The sequence below is a fragment of the Rhipicephalus sanguineus genome, chromosome 7 (genome assembly GCF_013339695.2).
Source record: "Rhipicephalus sanguineus isolate Rsan-2018 chromosome 7, BIME_Rsan_1.4, whole genome shotgun sequence".
NCBI classification, from domain to species: Eukaryota; Metazoa; Arthropoda; class Arachnida; order Ixodida; family Ixodidae; genus Rhipicephalus; species Rhipicephalus sanguineus.
In genome coordinates this window covers 119155215-119159483 of record NC_051182.1, presented here as the reverse complement: position 1 = coordinate 119159483, position 4269 = coordinate 119155215, and the positions used below count along the sequence as shown (strand labels likewise).

The 4269-nt window shown below is 48.9% G+C and overlaps 1 protein-coding gene and 1 long non-coding RNA gene across 3 annotated transcripts in view; one reads left to right on the top strand and one right to left on the bottom strand.

The window, feature by feature from the left end:
* Nucleotides 1-548: 548 nt before the first annotated feature.
* LOC119399800 (uncharacterized) overlaps nt 549-4269 on the bottom strand; it is a 43898-nt gene continuing 40177 nt past the window's right edge. The window contains exon 5 of one of the 2 annotated variants that reach the window (XR_007416923.1): nt 549-698. The gene's annotated coding sequence lies outside the window, so the exon portion shown is untranslated. Of the gene's footprint in view, nt 1232-4269 lie in introns of both variants that reach the window. The other variant, XR_007416924.1, reaches the window with a different exon arrangement.
* Nucleotides 1218-4269, top strand: part of LOC125759344 (uncharacterized) — a 24266-nt gene continuing 21214 nt past the window's right edge. Inside the window, exon 1 of the long non-coding RNA XR_007416925.1 lies at nt 1218-1445. This is a non-coding gene — a long non-coding RNA (uncharacterized LOC125759344). The remainder of the gene's footprint in view (nt 1446-4269) is intronic.

Genomic DNA, 4269 nt, shown 5'->3' with positions numbered 1-4269 from the left:
ATATATTGCCATAAGATTCTGGGCTTGCTTCTAAAGCACTGCAACCAAATTTCAACTACTTGCCTTGCCAGTCAAATGCGGCACTCGCGTCACCGTGAAAAAAAAATAAAATAAAATGGTGGGTCAGAGCAAGACTTTCTAGGGAAGGAGTAGAGGTCCACCTAGTACTGGACGGTGTATTACAGTACTCTTGCAGCGATGTGGCATTTGTGTTTGGGTGCATGAGATTGAAGGCAGGAAAATGTGGAGTTTACATAAAAATCTTCCAAGGACAGTCAATAAGCATTTCAAATGCGTTTGGCAGCCCCGATATGCTGCAAAGCTTAACAGTGGTTCAACAAGAGAAGCCCCGCGTGAACAAAACATTTCAAAAAGGGGAAGTACCTTGATGAAATGGCTTCAGGCTGAGGGTTCTCTTTTTCACGCGTGCCAGTTCTCAATATGAAGATCGGCCCACCTTCCCGTAAAGCACTAGGCAGTACAGTGATAATGTAAGCAGTACCACAGATGACAAACCTGAAGAAAGTACGATGTTAGGGAACGGTGTGTGCCAATTCCAAAATTTTTATTTTCCTTATTTACTCGTATCACAGGAGAGCAAGCATACATGTAGTACGCAGAATTACAGCTTAGGAAAGCTCATTTCTGACAAAGCACTTCTTTTTCTAACCACACAACACTCCAAAAGTATATACTAACTAAGCCTCCCACACCCCATCATTTTCCTACTGCAACGGTGCCTTAAATAAAGGAAGCTCCACAACAGCAGCGCCAGATTTTCCTTACAAGCATCGCAAGACATTCTAAACACGGGACAAATCTTGTACACATTTCGTTGCGTTCAAGTGATTGCCGGACGGCAGCGGTCCTGACAAATGGCTTCTGACAAAGCGCGCGAGCCAAAACAGAACGTTCAAGAACTGAATGAAGACTAAACGTGTACCAAGATTCTTCCCCATGTCCCTAATGTCTACAGATATCCCAGCGTTCACACGCTGCAATGGCGCTCTTAAAAATAAGCTGTTAGCGTTTCCATCTCTCTTTACTGGGCATTGTAAGAAAGTGCGCATGTTCCCGCAGACGTATCCCAAAAGATTGCAGCCGTTGTCACCAGAGGTAGTAATAGAGAGCCAAGGGTGGTTGCTGGTTTCCCAATTTCATTTTCTTTATATTGACCAACTCTTAGAGATGGTAGTGACATACAACAAGGAAAAAAAAAAAAAAAAGCCACCTGCACAGTGCTCGACAGTTCTGAACAAGGAAGAGCGCCTGGCCGGAGGACTAAAGGTCCCTAGGGTGTTGACATCCTGGCGAGAAAAAACGGACGCAGCGGCCGCGGCATCCCGATGCCTGTTGTGGCAAACATTTCACACGCCGAGGTCAGGATGACAAGATCTAAAAGCGGTGATGGAAAGAAAAAAAAAAGGGAAGGGTGGGGAGCAAGGGTACATGAAGGGCGAAGGAAGAAGGTTTAAATGAAAAGTGAGCTTCTTTCCTCAATGAAGGAGGGAGGGAGAAAAAGAAAGATTGAAGTAGTGACGAGAAAATTGGATGGGAAACAACGGAAGAGAAGCCAGTAAGAAAAGAACCGTAACACAATCACATTACAGATAAGTTTAACGGAAAGATACCTACAAAGGTGAAGAAAGGTCAGAATAGAAGAGGTAGAACAAAATGAAGAAAAAAAGTCAGTGATATGGGACAAGGGAACGTGGGAGGTGAGAAATAAACAAGTCCTCTCTCTCTCTTCATCAAAAGGTGGTGTCAGCGGGGAGGAGGGGTGGGTGGGACGGGGGGGCACGATGGCAAAGTCTCACGCCCGCGCCTTTTTCTGTCGCTCTCGGCAGACTCCTCGTCTTCGAGGTCCGCCTTGGCTCCTTTCCCCGCTGTCACATCTGGCACGACCCGCGTCGTCCGCGGCAATGATGGCCGACGAGGAACTGTCGTCTTCGGCCGACTCGCCAGCTCCCACCGTCGGCACCGCTCCATTGTTTTCCGCCGGTCCGTCCTGGCTGGAGCTCTCGTCGTCGTCACCTGGGCAAGGTCTGCGCTGGACCGCGAGTCCGATGGGCGACGACAGGGGCGCTTCCTCGGCCGCGCCATTGGAGGCAACGTTGTGGTGGTCGTCCGCCGTGTCGCTTGATGTGGTGGTGGCGGAGGGTCCGTTGCATTGGCGGATGGCACGGAGTCCTTGTACTTGGAAAGGTCGTCTAGGAGTGACGGCTTCAACTCCCGTGCCACGTAGTGTGCCCAGAGGAACCAGCTCTACCTTGTGCGGTGTCCACGTGCCTGTTGGGGGTCTGTGGTAGAAGAGAACAAGGCAATAGAAGATATTGAGTCAGGCGCAAACTCTGACAACAAGAATGGCTTCTTAAGATCATAGAAGGGCACGCGAACAAATTACAGCGCAAACAATCAAGGATAATTCATACAAGAAAGTGAGCCATAACCTGTATCAGCGATCCGCGAGCATTAAACGGGTATGACAATATTTGGTGGCCCAGATAGCCTGCGGGATCGATTCTGGTGAACGTGCGTATATTATCTGCAAAATACCAACAGCGAATATAGCTTGGAAGTTATACGAATTTGAAGTTTGTGTGAGCGATCGACATCCTCGTGCTACTGGAACCCTTAATCCCCTTGGGGACCCCCTACTTCTCTCACGTGACAACGCTGCAACAAGTTATGATGATGTCATAGCCGCCATGTCTTTTTGCCACGTTCGCTCCAGCGCCTACTTCTCGGCGGCTGCTCGCGAACCACGCGGAAGTGTGTCACAGTTCTGTGTGCTGACGTGATCGAGCGCTGCACCACTAGGTGGTGACAGTTGCACCCCGGAGGCTTGTTGTTTTTGAAACCAAAACTGACACCGATCGGTAATGAGGAGCCTGTAATTTTTTTAAACGTCGTGCGCTGCAGCAAACAATGTGCCGTGTTATGAATAACAAGCCCCCGCAACACATCGGAGCAAAAAAAAAACGTGAGGCCAAAATTTTTGTCAGTACCCCTTTTAAAAGAAGTATTCACACAAGGGATAAATCCTGCTCCCCAGCACAAGTACAGTGGAACCAAGATTATATGACTTTGAGGGCACCACGCAATAGCACAAGTACAGTGGAACCAAGATTATATGACTTTGAGGGCACCACGCAATACTGTCGTATAACCGAAAAACAGTGCATGTAGGCAATGACACTCAGTCTTGCCCAAAAAACGCGTACAGCCAAATCTTGCTACAACGAAATTGACGGGACGCGTGAAAAAGTTCGTTGTCGCAGAATTTCGTTGCAGCGAAATTCATCTACTATAGACCACAAAAGTTAGGAAGATCTCATGATTATGACTTGTCCCTTGCTCCCAGCCAGCGCATGCAATGTCTTTTGCATTGAATTCTCGCTACTCTCCGACGTACTTGGCCGCACGCTGTGGAATGTATTTTCTCGCGTATAACACGCACAAAATATACAGAAAATTTAGCGCTAAACTCGGGGTGCGGGCTATACGCGAATCACGGTGCGCAAGTTGGCTTCACGGCAATGCCAGGAAGGCGGCTTTGCGTCAATACGCGTTATACATGTGGGTACACACAAGCAAATACAATATGCAGGCTACCTCAAAGCGTACCGTGCACGCGCCCCGAAGGAGCATGCCAAAGTTCAATAGAGGCTAACTGAAAATGAAGTGCCGAAGCTCTACACTGCCAGTCATAAGCGAGCGAAGGAAGCAAAACGCTTCATGCCGTTTTATGACTTCATTGCCTTTATATTGCTTCCGATGTGTTAGCTGCGTACTTGAGCGCATTCGTTATCGATGATCGCGACAATAACGGCCGCGGTTTTCTGCGCAGCGGTTGCGGCAAATGGTAGTCCCGTTTTCAATCTGTGCGCGCTGGCCGTGCATGTTCCTTCAGAACTGCGTTGTTGCTATCTGTGATCGCGTCTACCACGGTTTTGACCGCAGCACTGCTTTGAGTAGGTGTGCGTACATTGGAAGCGCGCATACTTTCGTGGTCGCCCATGACCGTGTTGACATGACCGCATTTGTGTTCGCAGCGGTTGCAGCAGAACGTAGTTATGCTTGGACTAGGTGTGCGCTGGCCGCGCTTGCGCCTTCAAAACGCCGTGGATGTCATTCACGATTGCAGGGCTTGTGTCGACGAGCAGTAGTTCTGTTTTGAGTGCTACGTCAAATACAAGGCAGGAGTTTTGATGAAAGATTCTTCCGCGGCCCGCACATGCATCAAACCCGCCGGCACCATCATGGCGG